This window comes from Panthera leo, chromosome A1, assembly GCF_018350215.1.
Source record: "Panthera leo isolate Ple1 chromosome A1, P.leo_Ple1_pat1.1, whole genome shotgun sequence".
Taxonomy (NCBI): Eukaryota; Metazoa; Chordata; class Mammalia; order Carnivora; family Felidae; genus Panthera; species Panthera leo.
Window position 1 is genome coordinate 47529703 of NC_056679.1, and position 21429 is coordinate 47551131.

General features: G+C 40.3%; 1 pseudogene; it reads right to left on the bottom strand.

The window, feature by feature from the left end:
- The window catches only part of LOC122229322, a 109678-nt pseudogene that overhangs the window by 20398 nt on the left and 67851 nt on the right, over nt 1-21429 (bottom strand).

Below are 21429 nucleotides of genomic sequence, written 5' to 3' on the forward strand. Positions count from 1 at the left end.
TCCACATGAGTGAAATCATATGATATTTGTCTTTCTCTGACTGACTTATTTTGCTTACTGTAATGCACTCTAGTTCCATCCACATTGTTGCAAATGGCAAGCTTTCATTCTTTTCTATCTCTGAGTAGTATTCCATTATATATATATATATATATATATATATATATATATATATATATACGTATATATATATATACGTATATATATATATATATATATATATGTATATATATCATATCTTCTTTATCCATTCATCAATTGATGAACATTTTAGACCAATGCTCTTTTTTCCCCAAAGATAACACATTTATAGCAATAATTATTTTTTATCACAATAATTATTCTGAAATGTAGTATCACTTTCCTCCATTCATCTGTGCTAGAGGATCGTGTGACTTTCAGTCAAATAGGATTAAGAAAAAAGTGTCCATATTCTTCCTAGTTAGGAATTGGACCTCAAGGAACTTATAATTTAGTGGGGGAGTCACAAATAATGGTAACACTTTAGTTACCAAGGGAGGGACGGAGTAGCTATGGTAAGAGTATGTTTTGCTTGGGGGTAAGCTGGAGGGGTGGTTTATCACTGCTGCCTGGAATAGATGAAATAAATGCATGACTCAACATTTGAACAAGATCTTGAGGGAGCGGTTGAATTTGGTTAGGTGAAAATGAGCAACAAGAAGAAATTGCCATGCAGCAAGTGAAACATGAAAAGACAAAAATACATCATTGGTTATGGACGAGATGACAAAGAATAGAGGGAAAGATAAAGATATATGTTTGCCATACAATTACTAGACCACATTCTCGGCTTTCTTCTATAGTTTTCTAGACCTGTGTAGAGAAGAAAATGAATCCTGGCAAGACCTCTAGCTGGCTACAGGAAGATATGGGAGGTGGATTTACTTTCTTTATTTTTTCCTAGTTTCCACATCTTAATCGATGACAGGCACAAACCTTTCTTAGTGCTATTGTTGCAGAGACAGTAAATGGAAGAATAACGTGGCATATAAGGACCAGTGGTTAAAATAAAGACTGTCTGTAGTAGGTTTCTCAATCTCAGTGCTATTGACGTTTTGGGCTAGATGGTTTTTCGTCTTGGAGGATGGGGACTATCCTGTGCAGTGCAGCACATCTCTGATTCCATCCATTTGAAGCCAGTAGCATCCCTACCCCCTCCCCCAGTTGCAAAAGCCAAAAGTGTCTTCAGACATTGCCCCATGTCCCCTGGAGGGTGGGGCAAATCATCTCTAGTTGAGACCTATGCTTTAAAGTAGATGGAAGATGTAGCAATAGGCATGGTTTTTGTATGCCTGGAAACTTGCCGAGCCAGGGTGAGGGTTTATGACCTGAGTAAAGGCAGCCATAGCAGGCATGGAGCTTGAGAAAAATAGTGTCTCTGCCCTGAAAGGACCTCAGGGGCAAGAGTGTGTCCTGTTCACCTTTGAATCCTATCTCTGGACCTAACACAGTTCCTACAACCTAGAAAATGGTCCATAAATGTTGGTCAAATAAATGGGATGCTTGCTTAGAGTCTCAGAGATGAAATCATAGGACAGACAGCTACTTGTAGCTGTATCTACTTATTGGCTTGTTGTGTTCTATGGGAGGGTCTCTTGAATGTTGCAAAAGTAACCAAGGATACCAATATGATCACGTGCAGCAAACATAGGGGAAAAAGAATTGAGCGACAAATGTCACAAGGCCTGTTTTTCAGGTTTATTGGCAGAGACTGTGGGGTTTGGAAGAGAGTATATAGAAGAAGTAGGGCAAGAGCCCTACCATCTTCCAGTCTCCATTATATTAGAGATTATTTATGGTTGCGAGTTACTCATTTGGCATCTCTTGTCTTTGAATTTTGCATTTTGTCTTTTTTTAAATTTTTTTTTAACGTGTATTTATTTTTGAGACAGAGAGAGACAGAGCATGAATGGGGGAGGGTCAGAGAGAGAGGGAGACACAGAATCGGAAGCAGGCTCCAGGCTCTGAGCTGTCAGCACAGAGCCCGACGCGGGGCTCGAACTCATGGACCGTGAGATCATGACCTGAGCCGAAGTCGGACGCTTAACCGACCAAGCCACCCAGGCGCCCCTGCATTTTGTCTTAACCAGGGGTTTTTGTTTCTTCCTTCCATGGGAGCAGATGAGAGTTCCTGAGTCCTGACTTGTGGAACCTCTGAAAGACTGCCTCATGAAAAGGGAAGGGAGGTGTGGTGGAGAGCCCAGGGACGGCAGATGAGCTCCATGTGGCAAGGACGTGTATGTCCATCCTCCTGCCAGCCAGTAAAGTCTGAAAACAGCCAACTCAGGTTTTCTTCTCTCAGGACTCTTGATTTCCCCCTTCATTCACATCTTTCATTTTTGAGTAACATGTTATTTTGTACTTAACATATTCCTTATTATTAATGACTGGCAGGTGTGAGGACTTCTAGGGATTCTAGGAAACTTCTCTTTGGAAGACTTTCATGTGAAAAACTTCAGATTGGGCACCTCTAATGCAGGCAGCTTGCACTGATCTCTGGAGGAGGCCATGGTAGGATCCTTTTCATCTTTTCCTTGATACTCCATCAATATTGGCACCTTCTGAATCCAGACTCATCTGCTCAAATGCCTAGTTAGCATCTTCACTTGGGTATCTTGTAGACATCTCAAATGAGTGATTTCCTGTCTCGCCTCCCAATCTGCTCCTGTGTCCTTATCCATCTCATTCAAAGGCAATCTGACCTTGCAGTGGCCTAGGTCAAAATCCTTGGAGCCATCCTTGACTCTCCTCCTTGTCTCATGCCCCATCGTCACACTCCAACAAATTTTGTTGGCTTTACTTTCAAAGTATGTCTAAGATCTGAACATTTCTCACCATCTGCTTTGCTACCATTCTGGTCTCAGCTACCAAAAACTCAGCACAGTGGCCAGGATGATATTTTGAAGTTGTAAGGTTGATCCTGCCACCTTTTTGCTCAAACCTTTCAATGCTTCCCTATCTCAGAGCTAACAACAAATTCTTTACATGGTTCTACAACTCCACACCCCTTTATCTCTCACAGCTCATCTCCTGCTTCTCGCCTATCACGTGCGCACTGGCTCACCACGTACTTGCTGTTTCTTAAGCGCATGAAACATGCCCTACCAGTTCCCTCAGCATGGAACCCTCTTCCCCCAGGGATCCATGTGTTTACATTTGGCCCCTTTGAATCTTTGCTCAAATATCACCTTGCAATGAGACTTACCCTGACTATGCTCCTTAAACTACAACCTGTTTTCTAGCCCCTGTCCAATACCTGACTCTTATCCTTCAGTCCTTTTTTTTTTTTTTGAAATAGTACTTATCAACTTTTAATATGCCCTATCATTTGTTTATTTGCCACATTTACTTTTTTGTCTCCCATGCTAATATAGAATACTTACAAGGGCAAGGACTTTTGTTTATCTCAACACCTTCAACAATGTGTCACACATAGTAAGTGCTCATCGATGTTTTTGGTTGAATAAATATCTCTTTCAAAGCACATATTAGCTATCTATTTAGTCTTTCTTCCTGCCCAGACTGTGAACTGTTTTGGGGAGAGTGATCAATAGAATAGCTATTGCAGCAGCTAATATGGTTAATTCTTTTCCTTAAAGGGTGCTTCTCAAATTATGTAAGCTTTAGGCCTCACAAAACCTGCCCAGTCCCTATACCAATCTCATAGGGTTAGTATGGGAATTAAAAAGATAATACATACATATAACTTAGAAAGTGCCTGGCACTTTAAGTTTAAAGACTGTTATATTTTCCATGCCTCCCTCCTCCCCCATCCCCCCATTATGATTAGCTCAGTGGCTGGAACAGAGATGGGTGGGAAAGAACCACCTTTGCTAATAAACAAACCAATTTGGGGCACCTGGGTGGTTCAGTCAATTGAGCGTCTGACTTTTGATTTTGACTCAGGTCATGATCCCAGGGTCATGGGATTGAGCCCTGTGTTGGACTCTACACTGAGCATGGAACCTGCTTGGGCTTTCTCTCTCTCTCTCTCTCTCTCTCTCTCTCTCTCTCTCTCTCCCTCCCTCCCTCCCTCTCTCCCTCCCTCTCTCCCCCTTTCTCCCTCTCTCCCTCTCCCGCTCATGCTCTCTTTCTCTCTCTCAAATTAAAAAATACAAAAACAAAAACAATTCAACTGATTGAATATATTTTGATATGATAGTTCAACTATATCCTTAGGTTTTTACTTCTAAGTGCCAACCTTCTTCCCTTTTTTTAAAACTTTTTTTTTTTTTTGAGCAGTTTGAGCTACACAGCCAAATTGGGAGGAAATGAGAGATTTCTCATGTACCCCCTACCCCTACATGGATAGCTGCCTCCATTATCAACATCCCTGACAAGAGTGGTACATTTGCTACAACTGAGGAACCTACAGTGCACATTATAATCACTCTAAGTCCCTAGTTTATATTAGGGCTCACTCTCGGTGTCGCATACTCTCTGGGTTTGGACCAGTGTATGTATCCACCCTTATATTATCACACAGAGTGGATTTCCTGGCCTAAAAATTCTCTGGGCTCCACCTATTCATCCCTCCCTCCAATAACCCCTGGTCACCAATGACATTTTCACTTTCTCCATAGTTTTGCCTTTTCCAGGATGCCTTATAGTTGGAATCAAACAGTATGTAACCTTTTCAAGGTGGCTTCTTTCACTTAGAAATATGCACTTACGTTTCCTTCATTTTCTTTTTCGTGGCTTCATAGCTCATTTCTGTTTAGTACTGAATAATATTCCATTGTCTGGATGCACCACAGTTTATTTTTTCATTCACCCCCTCCTTCCTTTTCGAAGTTAGGTTTTAATAGTTAGGAATTTATCAAAAGATTCACATAAAAGTTAATGTATGATTGCTTACATTTTATTATTACTTTTAACATTTTTCTAAGTTTGTTTATTTACTTTGAGAGAGACAGACAGTGCGAGTGGGGGAGGGGCAGAAAGAGAGGGAGAGAATCCTAAGCAGACTCCATGCTGCCAGCACAGAGCCTGACATGGGGCTCTAACTCATGAACTGCAAGATCATGACCTGCGCCGAAACCAAGAGTAGGATGCTTAACTGACTGAGCCACCCAGGCACCCCAATTGCTTATATTTTATTATGTACCTATCATGATAGTATTAGAATGACATGGTATTCCTTGACATTTTTAATCTGTGGATAACACTAAAGGACAGAATCATTTATTTTTTTCAGCAGTCCTTAACTTAATGTGGTGCTAAAACGTATAGTAGGCGTAAACATGTGATAATGGCAATGGAATTAAAATGAGACTTTTAAAAATAGTCCCTTTCTTATTTTGTTATGCCCCTATGTTAACATGATTTGAATTTACGTAAGGTTCTTACCTTCTGTCTTATCTTTTCTATCATATCGATTTCTTGTACCTGCCATGCTTATATCTAACCCACTAGCTAGATAAATATATTTTAAATATCTGCCTGTGATGGCTCTTCCTATAAAGGGAAGCTTTCTGAAAGAAATCTCATAGAAAAAAACGGTTGAGACAGGGTTTAGAAATGGCTGTTGAATTGTTTTTACTTTCTTACTTTCCCTTTACCTCTCAATGCACTATAATCTGGCTTCTGGCTTCACCAATGACTGAAGCTGCTTTTTCAGTGGTTCAGCAGTTAACTCCTAAGTGACAAATCGCCTTCCAATGAACTCTCCGTTGGCTTTGGTGTCAGCAACATTCAGTAACGTTGACTCTTTTCTTGCAGCAGCGTCTGGACTTGGATTCTGTGGCAAGTTTTGGTCTCTTCTTCCTTCCTGATGCTTAGTATCCTGCATGGGCTCTTCAGTTCCTTTCCACTGAAAAGGACATCTTAACATCTTAGAAGGGTTTGGTGGTGAAAATGTTCTGGCAGAAAAATCACTGAAGGGAAGACGCCATGATTTTACAAAACATTTCCAAAGGTAGAAAACTAAAAGCATTTGAATATGGAGTAATGAGAGATAGAAAACTAACTCTAGAATTCTGTATTTATTCTTTGAGACCGAGAATGAACCTAAACTCTTTTAAGAATTTGACCTTATAGCCTAGAGTTTTCTTTTAGTGTTCTTCCTCATATTTTCTCAGCTATGGGCAGGGAGATTTGAAACAAAGAATACTTCTAAAAAATGTGGGTTTTTGTTGTTGTTGTTGTTATTTTTACTCTACTTCAAAACATGTGCACCTGTTGTTCTACTATGGGCTGCATCTAGGTCAGTATTTGCCAAATAAAGTTTGTCTGTAATTTAGTAAACATCTAATTCTCCACTTCAGCGCTCAAGAGGGAGGAAGAGGAGAGAGAGGTTAAAGAGAGGGATCTGGACAAGCATTGCCCCACTGAGGAAGGGACTGAGGGAGAACAAGGGGGGAAGGGCAGTAAATGCTCATCTACACGGAGTGTCGGGACACCAGGGGAAAAGGTGAGAAATCCGGTCCATCACCAGAGTAAAGCTAAATTCCCATGTATTTGGAAACTTCTGACATTGTGTAAAGCAAACAGACCTCAGAATTTTCCTGCATTATACATGTTGTGTAGAAATGACCTCATTCCTTGTAGTATTGTTCTAGATCACTTAACACTGAGTGATTTAGCATAGACAGAATGTAATTTTTTCTAAAATCCATGCTCCATTGAAGAAAGAATCTTCCTCATCAACCAGTTATTCAGTGTGCCATGGATTTTCTGATTCACATCTTGGCAAGGGCAAAAAAAAATTGTGTATCTTTTTCCACCTATGGGGTTAGCTTCTGTAAGCCTCATTCTATGTGAAGCCTGTTCTATCATTCAGAGATACATGGTTTGTTAATGTCATTCCTAATTTTTAAAAAAATTTTAATATTTTTTATTTTTGAGGGAGAGAGAGAGAGAGAGAGAGACAGAGCATGAACTGGAGAGGGACAGAGAGAGAGAGAGAGAGAGAGAGAGAGAGACAGAATCCGAAGCAGGCTCCAAGCTGTGAGCTGTCAGCACAGAGCCCGATGCAGGGTTTTAACTCATGAACCACGCGATCATGACCTGAGCCTAAGTGGGACACTTAACCTGCTGAGACACCCAGGTGCCCCGATGTCATTTCTGATTCATGTTTTGCTATCAAATGGCACCAGATATTCTGCTCATTCTGTTCTTAAATATTAACTGTCACCACTCTCTTGTCTCCACAAATCTTAGCTCTCTAAAAAGCAAAAAAAAAAAAAAAAAAAAAAAAAAAAAGACATGCACAAGTTTTAGATCTCCCTATAAAGCAGGAGAATGTCTTCACATCATTTAAATGTTTAGAGTAGAACCGAAAGTAAAACACAGGTTGAAAGTAAAATGCAGAACTGAAAGTAAAATATTTATGAAGTTGTCTGAAATTTCCTCTGGAGCAAGGCAGTCGTACATACATAAATAGGCATCAGAGAAGAAAATGTAAAAATCCCTGACATAAAGTCTTGTTCATACATCTACTGTGATGGATGACACCGTGTTAGGTTATGATCTTATATGCAAGAGTTAGTAAAAGAAATGTTTATTGTGAAAAACAGTTGATGTGGAAAGTTGAATATTTTATGTACTTATGCTATTAGGACATTATTATCCAAGGTTAACTGCTAGTAACATTAATAAAAGTCAAATATCCATTAAGTTTCAAAAAACCAAATTAATCAAGAGTCTATTATGCACAGGAAGTGTTCTCTGTGCTGGCTATAGAGCTGTGAACAAGATAATATAGATCTGTGCCTTCACTGGAGGTGGTTAACACAGAGTACTTATTATCTGCCAGGCACTGATTTGACTCTTTTCCATCTATTAACTCTTAACATTTTCAATTAACCCTCTAAGATGCTATTATTATCCCATTTTGCAGATGAGGAAATCGGGACACAGAGATGTTAAGTATATTGCCCATGGACCATATTGGTAGTTAGTGGTACAGCCAGTGTGCATACACAACCAGTCTGTTCTAGAAATGAAAACCTAGGGATGCCTGGGTGGCTCAGTCAGTTGAGCATCTGACTTCAGCTTAGGTCATGATCTCGCAGTTTGCGAATTTGAGCCCCACATTGGGTTCGCTGCTTTTGGATCCTCTGTCCTCCTGTCTCTGCCCCTGCCCCACTTGTGCTCTCTCTCTCTCTCTCAAAAGTAAACAAAACGTTAAAAAAAATTTAGAAATGAAAACCTAGGAGTGCCTAGGTGGCTCAGTCAGTTGAGCGTCTGACTCTTGGTTTCAGCTCAGATCATGATCTCAGGGTTGCGGGATATGTATATATATAAAGAAATGAAAACCCAGGCATGATCAATAACTAATTAATTCCTATCCACTCTTGGATGGTTCCCAGCTGTAATTTATATCCCAAATTAGATTGCTTTTGAAGAAAATTTAAATGCACAGAGTTACAATAAGCACTATTGTTAGTCTATGGTACTTCTTGACCAGCTTTTCTGTAAATATTAAAATAACAAATCTATTCCCTCCGATATTCTTGGTCTTAGAAATGTCCATTATTTTAGGTTTAGGGAGATAAAATGAAGTCTCTAGAAAACATATTCAAAGGGAATAGTACTGTTTTGCACCTAGACTATAACAAATATGCTATTTTGTCACCATATCACATAGAATGCTCATGTCTCTAGATATGTTCTTCTATTAAAGCAAAGCAAAATATGTCACGGCTTGTTTGAACTTCAGACCAGCAGGTAGGAACCCGGTGACCTGACTTACCAGTAGGGAATGCTTTAAAAAACAAGTCTTGATAATAATGTTTACACTGCTGTGCTTTGAAGGAAACATGTCACTTGTGTTATACACCAAAAGTGCTTTCAAATGAGAATCAGTTTCACATGTGACCTTAAAGAGAACACAACCTAATCCAAGTCTGAATAACTCAGGTGTGAGAGGGTAGAACAGATGAGGTCACCACAGGCCAGTCAGTTCTACTCTATGCTGTGGCCTGAGACCCCACCTCTGAGCCAGGCCAACCAGGAGAAACAGTGTGGAGGATCAGTGCTGACTACGAAAACAGCTCAAATACAAGTCTTAGTGATAAGTCAAGCTTTGTCTTTGTATATGGAAGACTGTACCAGGAAACTTTTAAACTTATATGGTTTGTAAGAAACGAACAAACAAAAAAAAAAAAGAGAAAAGAAAAAAGAATATAAAAAACTTTTTTGATATATTTTTAAGTAGGTTCCTTAGTTATACCAAAGCCAGACAGGTAGATTTAAAGGACTATAAGTATAGGCATGATGAATTTCAACACAATGTCATGGGTGTGATTCTTTAAAAAAATTTTTTTAACGTTTATTTATTTTTGAGACAGAGAGAGACAGAGCATGAACAGGGGAGGGGCAGAGAGAGAGGGAGACACGGAATCTGAACCGGGCTCCAGGCTCTGAGCTGTCAGCACAGAGCCCGATGCGGGGCTTGAACTCACGGACCATGAGATCATGACCTGAGCCGAAGTCGGACGCTTAACCGACTGAGCCACCCAGGCGCCCCGGGTGTGATTCTTTAGACACATTCTTATTTTTTTTAATATATATTTTAACATGTTTATTTATTTTGAGAGAGAGAGAGAGAGAGAGACAGAGCGAGCAAATGAGTGGAGGACGGACAGGGAGAGAGGGAGACACAGAATCCGAAGCAGGCTCCAGGCTCTGAGCTGTCAGCATAGAGCCTGACGCGGGGCTCGAACTCAAAGACCATGAGATCATGACCTGAGCTAAAGTCGGACGCTTAACTGACTGAGCCACCCAGGTGCCCCTCATGGGTGTGATTCTGAAACTTGAGATTACTATAACATTTTAGGTTATATGGTTATTAGTATTAGCAAAGTATGGTTAGAAATTTTCTGAAACCAGCTTCTCCCTCATTCTAGTTCTAATTGGTCAGTCTTTTAGGCAGATGCCAAAATGTGTGTGTGTGTGTGTGTGTGTGTGTGTGTGTGTGTGTGTGTGTTTCCAAGAGCCTCTTATCAATGGTATTAGTAAGTAGAGAATATGTGAATTGTATCCAGTAAAGGATTTCAAGTTGGGGGTGCCTGGGTGGCTCAGTCAGTTAGGCCTCCGACTCTGGATTTCAGCTCAGGTCATGATCTTGCAGTTTGTGAGATCAAGCCCCACATTAGGCTCTGCACTGATGGCATGGAACCTGCTTGGGATTCTCTCTTTCTCCCTCTCTCTTTGCCCCTACCCTGCTCATGTACACGCTCTCTCTAAATAAATAAATAAATAGACTTAAGAAAAAAAAAGAATTTCGGGTTGTATTGGTATAGTATTGCTATGCATTGAATTGTGTCTTCCAAAAGGTTATGTTCAATTCCTAACCTCTGGTACCTGCAAATGTGACCTTATTTGGAAATAGGGCCTTTGTGATGTGAGTTAAGATGAGGTCGTATTGGAGCAAGATGGACGCTAAATCCAGTATGACTGGTGACCTTATAAGAAGAGTGAAAAAGACACATGCAGAGAAGAGACTGCCATGTGAACACACACACACACACACACACACACACACACACAGAAGAAGGCTGATGATGGAGGCAGAGATGGAAGAGAAGCAGCTTCAAGCCAAGGGGTACATGGGCTGCTGGCAACCACCAGGAGATAAGCAGAAGCAAAGAAGGATCTTCCCCTAGAGACTTCAGAGAGAGCATGGCCCTGTACATACCTTCATTTTGTGTTTTAACCTCCAGTCTGTTTCTGGAAAGAGACTCTGAGTGAAAGTTAGTGTGTGAGATGTTTATTACGAATTAATACTTGAGGAAGGAAAGTGCAGAAAGCAAGAACGGGCAGAGAAAGAGGTCAAATTGGAATATAGATCTAATTAAACTTTGGCCATCCCAGCGGGGAGCTCTGGAGTGAATCATTCTTGTTTCATGTTAGGTCTAAATGACTGCATCTTTATATCTCTACCTTTCTTAGTCAACACATGTGGGCTTTCATGGGAAGGGCCTGACCTCAGTCAAAGGCATTCTCTGCAGGAAGAGTTAATAGCTGTCTGTCTGCTGATCACACCCCTGTGGCTGGGCAGCAAATCCTTACTTGAAAAGAGATTCGGTGGTGCACCTCTGTGTCTTCTACAGATGGTAGCCTGCCTGGATCCTGAAGGGAAACTGAAGTGTTGGTGGTATTAGGAGTTGTGGGGGAAGTTATAAGGGAGTGTCCTGGGTAAAGACTATGGACAATTGGTAGGTAGACTGGTCATGCTGTGTATAGAAGATGTAAATTCAAGGTTTTTCTTCTCAACTTTTTTGATGTGCACCATCTGGTTATCTTGGAATGTGGACAGTGGACAGATGGAGGAAGCTTTGAACAGCCCCTTTAGCTGTCGGTGTGTCAATTGGGAGATCAGATTAGTAATGGGGTGACTAAATGTATAGAGGCAGAAGACCTTTTTGCAAAACAAGGTAATAGAGAGGTGCAGATAGGGAACACAATATTGAGGAAGAGATGTCCATTGTAGGATGCATTGTGGTCAAAGGAGAGGAAGGTACCATTCTTTCATATACTCGAAAGATGAGTCTTGAAGGGTACATGATGATTAGCCAAGTAAAGAGGGAGAAGAAGAGAATTCTAAGCAGAGGGCCCATGGCACAGGATCCTGCATCTTTGTCATGGCCCTCCATGTCTTCCAGTTTCTCCAGGTTTTCCATTTTCTTTCCATTTGCTGAAGAGAGCAACAGAAACCTCCCTAGAGAGCAAGTGGCCAAGCTGAGTACAGAGGCTGTGTCCTGATGGAACAATTGAAATAAGTTGGTACACAGAACAGGAGGGCACATGTGGTGGCAGGTGAGGCTGGAGGTGAGGCAGGGTTCACATGGTGGAGGTTCTTTAAAAAAAATTTTTTTTAATGTTTATTATTTATTTTTGAGAAAGAGAGAGAGAGTGAGAGAGTGTGAGAGAGAGAACGCGAGCGCACGAGCGGGGGAGGGTCAGAGAGACAGGGAGACACAGAATCTGAAGCAGGCTCTGGGCTCTGAGCTGTCAGCACAGAGCCCGACGCGGGGTTCAAACTCATGAACTGAGAGATCATGACCTGAGCTGAAGTCGGATGCTTAACTGACTGAGCCACCCAGGTGCCCCGGGAGGCCCTTATATACCACTCGAGGAGATGTACACTCCTTCTAAGGGCAAAGTGACATTTTTGGATGGCTTAATGAGGGAGTGACATGAGCAAATTTGTGCTCTAGAAAGATCTCTGAAGTAGAGTGGAAAATGAGTTGGAGGCCTTGAAGTGATTCAGCAAGGAAGACTTAAGTGAGGAGAACTGAAAGTGAGTCAAAAACAATTGATGATAGATTGGATTTTGAGGGTTAAGAACAGGGAAGGGTCAAGGATGGACATGATTTCTGATAGAGGAACTTGGATAAAATAAGCTCATCCAGTGTTTGCAAACTTTATACTTGGTTCCATTCTTTTCATCCATGACAGGGATGATGGTAAAACATGATTTGAAAAAAAGAGTCTCTGAAGTGAAGCAAATGTAGAAGTATGGGGTATAAAGTCAGCAGATTTGGATCACATGGGCAAGTCAATTGCCTTTGAGTCTCAGTTTCCTCTTTGGTAAAATGGGAATAATACTATCTATATCACTATACTGTTGTGAGGGTTAATTGAAAGAATTATTAATGTGTATGAAAGCTTTTAGCCAGTGCCTGATATAGAACTGACATTTAGATCCCTATTAATTCATTTGTGTAACAATATAGTCTTTTAAAATATACTGCTAATGTTCATCTGACTTCAGCTCAGGTCGTGATCTCACAGTTCACGAGGTTGAGCCCTGCATTGGGCTCCGTGCTGACAGCTCAGCCCTGGAGCTTGCCTCAGATTCTGTGTCTCCCCCTCTGCCCCTTCCCCACTCACACTGTCTCTTTCTCTCTCTCTCTCTCTCAAAAATAAACATTAAAAAAAAGGTTCTAAAATATATTGTTAATGTTAACATTATATCACAAACACTTATAGAATATCTACAACCTGCAAGGCACTGTAGGGGGTAAACCTTAAACGTTACCTTAAAACGTTATTATTTTTTTTAAGTTTATTTATTTTTTTGAGAGAGAGAGAGCGTGCGCACCAGGGAGTGCACCTGCGTTAGTGGAAGAGGGGCAGAGAGACAGGGACAAAGAATCTTAAGCAGGCTCCACATTGTCAGAACATTGGGCTCGATCTCTTGGTTCATGAGATCATGACCTGAGCTGAAATCAAGAGTCAAATACTTAACTGGCTGAGTCACCCGGGCATCCAAAGACATTGTTTCTGTTTTTTTTTTTTTTTTTTTTTTAATTTTTCTTAACGTTTTTTTATTTTTGAGACAGAGACAGACAGAGCATGAACGGGGGAGGGGCAGAGAGAGGGAGACACAGAATCTGAAACAGGCTCCAGGCTCTGAGCTGTCAGCACAGAGCCCGACGCGGGGCTCGAACTCACAGACTGTGAGATCATGACCTGAGCCGAAGCCGGCCGCTCAACCGACTGAGCCACCCAGGCGCCCCGACATTGTTTCTGTTTTTAAGGATTTTGTGGTCTGTTTAGAAAGATAGGATTTATATATATAGAAAGTGTAAAACCAGTAAAATACCTTTTTTTGGGGGGGGTGGTGTTCATGTAATACTAGAAATAATGAAATAAGATTATAATGATAGTTGCCAGTTGAATTGATTAGATGTATTTACTTGGAGAAAGAAGTTGTCCCTTTAATCTGGGATCCTTAATGAAGGCTTTGAGAAGGAGGTTGGATTTGAGCTAGATTTTAAAGATGGGTTGGATTTTGTTGTGCAGATCAGAGGTTGACAATCTACTGTCCAGACTGCAGCCTATTTCAGTATGGACTTATGAGCTAAGAATGGTGTTTTAAATGGTTGGAAAAAAATTTTTGAGAAAGAATATGATTCTTTAATACCTAACATTTATATGAAATTTAAATTCTAACGTCCATAAATAAAATTTTATTAGAACACAGATACACCCAGTCCTTTATATATCATCTGTGCGGCTTTGGAGATACAATGGGGTTAGTTGAGTACTTGTGGCAGAGACCTGATGGCCCACAAGGTGTAAAAATATTTGTTATCTGGTCCTTTATGGAAAGTTTGCTGAAATCTCGTGTAAAGGATGGAGGGAGACATTCTCTGGGCACAGAATGCACAGAGTGAGAATGACTCCTTTGAAAGAAACAGAATGGGTGGTCACAAAGGAAGAGGGAATGTACCGGAGCCTCATGGAAGAAGCCAAGGGAGGGAAGGGTCTGTCTCAAGGGATGCCAAGAGAGTACAGAAAGGCCCCTGAGCAGAGGACATGGAGTTTTGTATTGTTGCCATCGCTTATGAGTTTTGAATCCCGTGGGAGGAGTGGAGCAGGAGAGCAGGAGGTGAGGGAGCAGAGGCAGAGCCTCAGAAGTCAGGAGGAATCAGGAAGGTTTGGTAGAGAAATACCTGTGTGGTTCAAGTCTAGTATAGAAGAGAAGAGATCTGTGCATATTTGTGTGCAGAGGGGGAAGAGCAATGTAAGGGGGAGGTTTTAAACAGACTCTGTAGGGAAGAGCTCTTAGAAGCAGTTGAGATGGGGGAAACACTGAGCCAACCTTTTTTATTTTATCCTTTGACAAGCGTAAGTCATCTTGCTGCAGAAAAGGACCATTAGAGTTTTTTCAGCTGCATGTTCCTGTACTCCAAGTTGGGTGACACCTGATGGACCTGGGGAGTCAACAGGCTAGAGTTTTTATCTGTTTCAACTTCCCCCAAATTATTAGCTGTTGGCCTTGGAAAAGTTGCATAACATCTTTGCTCCATTTGCTTATCTGGGAACAGTGGATAATAATATATTCATCAGAAGATTATTGTGAGAAATAGTGAGATAATTCTGTTGGGAAAATGTCAAAAGCATGGTGACTGGCAATTTGTGCGTTCTCAATAGCAAAAAAAATATTAGTACCATCTAAGTTAAACAGTGATAACTAATAATGAAAGTCACTATGTTAGGGGACATTTGCTTTCTATCCCAGAGACGGCACATATCACACATGTCATCATTTCCCATTCCTGTGACTGTGGTACATTGTTGGTTGATCATAGTCCTCTATCATTGATGCTAGATGTGGCCTCAGAATTTTTTCAGTAAGGTGCTCTAGAAACTACAAACAATTAGTTGGAGTTGGCACGTAACTTGAAACGCGTTTTATATTCTGACCTAATGCATATTTAGTTATCTACAACACATGCATGGAATTCTTCCTGGAATTTTGCCGTTGGGATCAATAGATCTAGACTTGTAGCTTGGAAGTTAAAATGTCAATCTCCTGCGTGGGCTCCTACTAGCCAGTAATGTCCTTTATCTTACGAAATAAGGACCATGTTATCATATTTGCCCTCTAGGTAAGGTTTTTAAAAATGTTATCTTTTAAAGGTATCAGTGGCTTGAAATTTCTGAATGAAATTGGAATGAAGAGTAACCTAAAATAATACTTTTCTATTTCCTCCAAACTTCAGGGAACATTTATACCTCATTTGTGAAGACTGAATTCCAAACCGTAAAGTTACGGGGCAAGTTTTCCTCTCATTTGAATACATATGCCATTAACTGAAATCAAACAAGTGCACATGACTGAGGATAGAAATGTATATTCTCTAACCCTCCCGATAAAAGATTTGTGCACAAAGCAGATTGCAATTCCTTGCTTTTCAGATTTTTGTGTCTGTTATGGAAGAATTTTGTTTGTGCTGTGTACGAAGAAAATGCACGCTACACTGGAGTGTGGTGATAAGATCATGTTTCTATGGTATCGTTTTTTTCCGAGTATTTCAGTATTTTCAGATGTTATCTTCTTAGCTTTCACAGCATGCTAGGAAGAAGGAAAGACATGTTGTTCTCACCTAACAGTGAAATTGATGTAAGCAGTTAGTTACCCTATTGCATAAGTGACTGAGCTGGGGATATGGTATGAAACCAAATTCTTCTATTCATCAGTCTGTTGAGACCCTGCAGCATTTCTGGTGAATCCATTACTCCCATTTTCTTTTTCTTAGTTGATGACTGCAGAGTTGACCCTTGCTTATCTGATCTGGGGAAAAAGGGAAAAACAGGACATAGTCTCAAATGGTAGATGATACAAAAATAATTTGGATTTGGCGACAGAGTATGTTTTTGTACTTGCATTGGAACCTGGGCGTGTCTGGTGTTCTGGAAATTTATGGCATTCCAATCTGAGTGAATTAACTACCCAAGGAGAGACCCAGGGTGGGGATATTCTCAAGTGCACCTAGTTTGTCTCTTTTCATTTCCAGCCTACCTGCTGTACCCATTTTGCTGTATTCTGGACACACAGCCTCATCTCAGACTGATGCATTGAACCAACTGAAGTAAATCTGCTTTGTCTTTTTATCTAGATCCCATTTTGAGACATTTGTCTCATCCCTTCCCTGGGGTTGGGAGAAAGTGGTATCTTGAATTAGAAATTGTTAATCATTTCTTAAAGTTGTTGTTGTTTTAATGCAAAGGCACTCAGAATGTAGTAAGGAAATTTAAATTAAGATTCTTGTGAATATGTAACAATAAGAAGAATGTAAGAAAGAAATTAAAGCAGTATGGGTGCCAGATAATGGCAAGTGAATGGGAGACCTCATGGGAAAGTGAAAATAAATTTTTACTCTAAATTTTGTGACTGATGAGAGTATTTTCTTTTATGACATTTATTCTGATGTTCATTCAAAAAACAAACATTTCTTAATATCTACTCTGTGCCAGGAACGATTGATGATAGGAATTGGCTCATAAACAAATATTAGAAGTTGAAAGTTAAAAGAGCTTGATGGTATTTTTGTAAATTCTTTTTTTGATTCATTATTTATTTATCCATAAATTAAATGCATTCATTTATTGAATAAATCTCTAATTGATACATCTATCTTTGATATTAATTGAAATAAATATTAATATGTATCATTAATCAATTAATTTATTTGTACATAAAAATATTTAAGTACCCCCACCCCCTCAAATAGTCAATCAGGAAAATCATACCTTCTAGTTCTGGATAATTTTCTTAAATTATTTTGTTGATGACTTAATTCCATCCATTCCCTCTCTTCTTTTGTTCTGGAACTTTATCATTTGGAAAATGAATGTGCTGAACAAATCCTCTGATTTGGACCTAATCTCCCAATTTTCCATCACTGCCTTTGTGCTTTTCTTTAGGGAATATTTTCACAAGATGACCTTCCAATCTTCTTTTGAGTTTTTTATTTCTGCTCTTTTAGTTTTTAATTTCCAAAGCCTCTTTCTTTATTTCCTGATTTGTTGTTGCTGTTAATTTACCTCTGTTAGGATGTTAATGGTGCTTTTTGGTAACATTTATTCTCATTGCATTCTTTTTCCCACACTATCTTTATTTAAAAAAAAATTTTTTTTTTAAATTTTAGTGAGAGAGAGTGGGGGGAGAGCCTGTGAGTGGGGGAGAGGGGCAGAGGAAGAGAGGGGGGATCCTAAACATGCTCCACTCTCAGTGCAGAGTCTGAGGCAGGGCTCAGTCCCCCAACCCTGGGATCATGACCTGAGCTGAAAGCAAGAGTTGGAAACTCAACCAACTGAGCCACCCAGGCGCCCCCACTTTTTTTTTTAACGTTTATTTTTTTAAATTACTTGTCTTGAGAGAGAGAGTAGGGGAGGGGCAGAGAGACTGGGAGGGAGAATCCCAAGCAGGCTCCATGCAGTCAGCACAGAGCCCAGTGTGGGGGTCAATTTCACAAACTGTGAGATTGTGACCTGAGGAAATCAAGAGTTGGATGCTTAGCCCACTGAGCCACCCAGGCTCAGTTTCCACACTGTCTTTTGCATTAGATGCCTTCTCAAATGTTTGGTGATCCTTGGTTGTGTGTCCATATTTAAAAGTAGGGCCCTAAAAACTATTTGGAGTCTCTTGGCATGGAGGTAGGCTTTTCCCACTGTCTGCTTCACTGGACATTTTATTGGAGAACCCATAGTGTCAGAATCTTCAATTCTTTTACCTAAGCCTGGTTATATTCTCCCAAACAAATCAGTGCTGATCTCTTTCCTGAGGAATATAATTCTGGCTGTCAGCATTTTAGGAGTTGGTGGAAGGAGGTTCAGGGTTTCAGCGTTCATTTTGTACATTTTCACTTAATCCCTTTGTTTTCAGAATGGTCCCAGTGCTCTTGACTTAGCTTGGTGCCCTCTGATCCATAGACTTTCTCTACTGTCTCCAGAGAGTAAGCCTTCAGTTTTCTCTTGGGGTAGGGTAGGAATATGGGAATTTTAATTGCTTTTTAATCATACTTCCAACCTGTCCTCTTGGCTTGTAGTGCTACTTTCATCCCTGGTTTAATATTACTCAGTGTTGTCCATTTCCAAAATTTTGGGGGTTCTGTAGTATAATCTCATTAATCCTTGGCTTCCCCACTGTTTGCTTTCTGAGATCTGCTAAGTCATTTACCACTAACCTTTCTGCTCTTCAGTTTCTAAAATTTAGTAGCTGTCATCATATCACTCATTTTCATTGTCCTTTTGAGTTTATGTCTTAACAAATCCCTTTACTATTGTTTTGGTTGAGTTTGAAAGACGGTGGAGCCATATCTCTACCTCTAAATGGATTTTTAAAATTAAGAACTTTTATTAAATACTCCTCTGCATCATGTGGTCCTGCATGTGGAGTGCAGAAGGAAGATATGGCAGGGAAGTTATTGACAGACGTTGTCCGTGTTCAGAGCACCATATTAAAACTGGTAGCTGTGCAGTAAGCAGGTATTGTCTGGCCTACACAGCATTTAAAATTTTTAATGAGAGCCTTATTCTATAAATTTATTTATTTATTTATTTATTTATTTATTTATTTATTTTTTAAACCTGCATGTCCAGCTTCTTTTTAAAATCAGGCAACTGTCAATACTGGGTCTGTGTTACTATATGTAGCAATTGGCTGGAAACTGAGAAGATAAAGCATTCTATGTTTGGGCAAGTCCCTTCTATTTCTGACTCCCACCCAGCTTGCTTTGCATTTGCATTACCTGCCTGGCCCTTGTGGGCAATCCAGACCCGGAGGATAGGAGCACAGTGGACATCATCTTCCTTGGAGGCAAACAGCCAAAAGATAGGGCAACACTGAAAACCAGATGCAAAGGCAGCAATGAAAGGGATCCCAGTCCTGTTAGCCTCCACTTTGTCTTAGAGGAATCGTCCAATGGCCTGACACTTTGGTGAATATGGGATCAGAGCAAGGGAGTGGCTCATGTGAACCAAAAGAATAGTGCACTCCTTGAGAGAAATTCATGTGTTTATCTTCCAGGAGGACTCCATATTTATGTTGTCTTGCCAGGGACCAGCTGAAGTATAGCTCTCTGATTAAACTCTCTTCTGATAAACATAGTATTTCTCTAGATATATGATATCTAAGCTTATGGTCAAGTCTTGTTCTGGCCCTAAAGCAATTTTACTCTCTTAGATCATGACACTAGTGATAAGAATAATAACAACAACTGCAACAACAAATCTTTACTGGACACTTACTGGTGCCATCAACTGCCATATATATTTTATCAAGGAATCCCCACTAATATGAAAAATAAGTGCTATCTCTTCCCATTTGAGACTTAAGAAGCTGAGAGTTGAGTAGTTTATCCAAGGTCACGTGATAGTGAGCGAGAGTTAGAATTTGAACCCAGGTCTGTGTGATTCCAAAGCCAACAATTAATACCAGGATTCTGAATTGGTATGTCTTTACTTTTATCCTGAATTGTCAGGACTCTTGGTTGTGCTGATAAAAGCCCATTTTAGCTTAAACAATAAAAGGAAAGGTACTGAAAAATGTAACCATCTGGAAGGGCAAGGGTCTCACCCCCCCTTAGTGATGACCAAAGAGGAGACCACAATAATGTCAGGTCTCTCTATTTGCCTGTCTTGTCTCTGTTTCCCTCTGAAGCCAGCTCCATTTTCTTCCATGGGAGCCTGGCTCTCTCCATGATGGAGGGGGTGGGGGAAATGTGGACATGCCCATAGGCAATCTTTAATTTACTGACTTGAGAAACAAGCAATTCCTCACTTGGTATCCCCAGTAAAGAAATCCTGGGAAGACTTACAGTAGTTCTGTTTCATTCACGTGCCCATCCTTGGCCAGTTGCTGTGTCAGGAGGAGATAAGACTCCAAACTGAGTTGTGTAAAAGCCCTTTGTAAGGTTGGTAGTATCTGTTAACATAAGGAGGACAAGGAAAGAGGGATGGATACACAAAATAATAGCTACTCTGCCTCCTTTTGTGTTGATTTTTAAATACAGGATCTTGTTTTACAATAAATTTATTCCTTTTATCAGGAAAAAGTAAAAAAAAAACCACAAGGCAAAAAATATTTCAGTATTCACAGGATAATCTTAATGTTCTTGTTCAAAATTCTTAGAGAATACCTCACTGCTGCTGCCTCCATGTACCATTTTAGCGCCTTTATAGAAACTGATAGACTGGGTTCACTAGGTCACAAATTACTGTTATCAGTTACATGCACTTGCACCCGAAAGGGGAGAAGTCCTGATTTGGGTATTTCCAAGAATGCCAAGTTTATTTAAAAAAATTTTTTTTTCAAGATTTTATTTTTAAGTAATCTGTGCACCCAATGTGGAGCTTGAACTCACAATCCTGAGGTCAGGAGTCACATGCTGCACCAACTGAGCCAGCCAGGTGCCCCAAAAGTAAGCCAAGTTTTACACAACGAAAAGGATGAGTGGGTTTAGTGGACTGATGAGCTAAGAGGGAACCACCAAGGAATGATCACCTGGGGGGAAATCTCATCTTTTTGATGTGTGGCAGAAAGATTCCCAGAGGCTATCGAATGATAGTGTTTTTGGAAAGATGAGAGAGGAAGCCTGTGAGTTAGAACAAAATTCCAGGGAAGTTCGGGCTACTTGAAAGAGACTTAAAAATAGAAGAAATGAGGGGTGCCTGGGTGGCTCAGTTGGTTAAGTGTCTGACTTCGGCTCAGGTCATGATCTCACGGTTCATGGGTTCGAGTCCCACAAAGAGCTCTCTGGTGCAGACCCTGCTTGGGATTCTCTCTCTCTGCCCCTCCCTCATGCTCTCCCATGCTCTTTCTCAAAATAAATAAATAAACTTAAAAAAAAAAAAAGAAGTTAAAAGACTGCACATTGCTGTCTATGCCTCCTCCATTGGCACATAGTCCCATGTTGCGTTATTTTGCAACTTCACGTCCATTTAATCTCTCTATATAAGACTGAGAACAGAGATCGGGTATCATACTACTTGTGTTTTCTCCAGAGCACCTAGCATAGTTCTTTGTACAAAATGGGCACTTAATAAGTATTTGTCGACTTGAAATATTAAGGTACATTTTTTTCTTTCCCACTAGTCTTATCTCTGCCTGAGTAAATGAATTTGATATGTGAAAGCAGTTGAGATTAAGCAGGTAAAGTGGAAGAA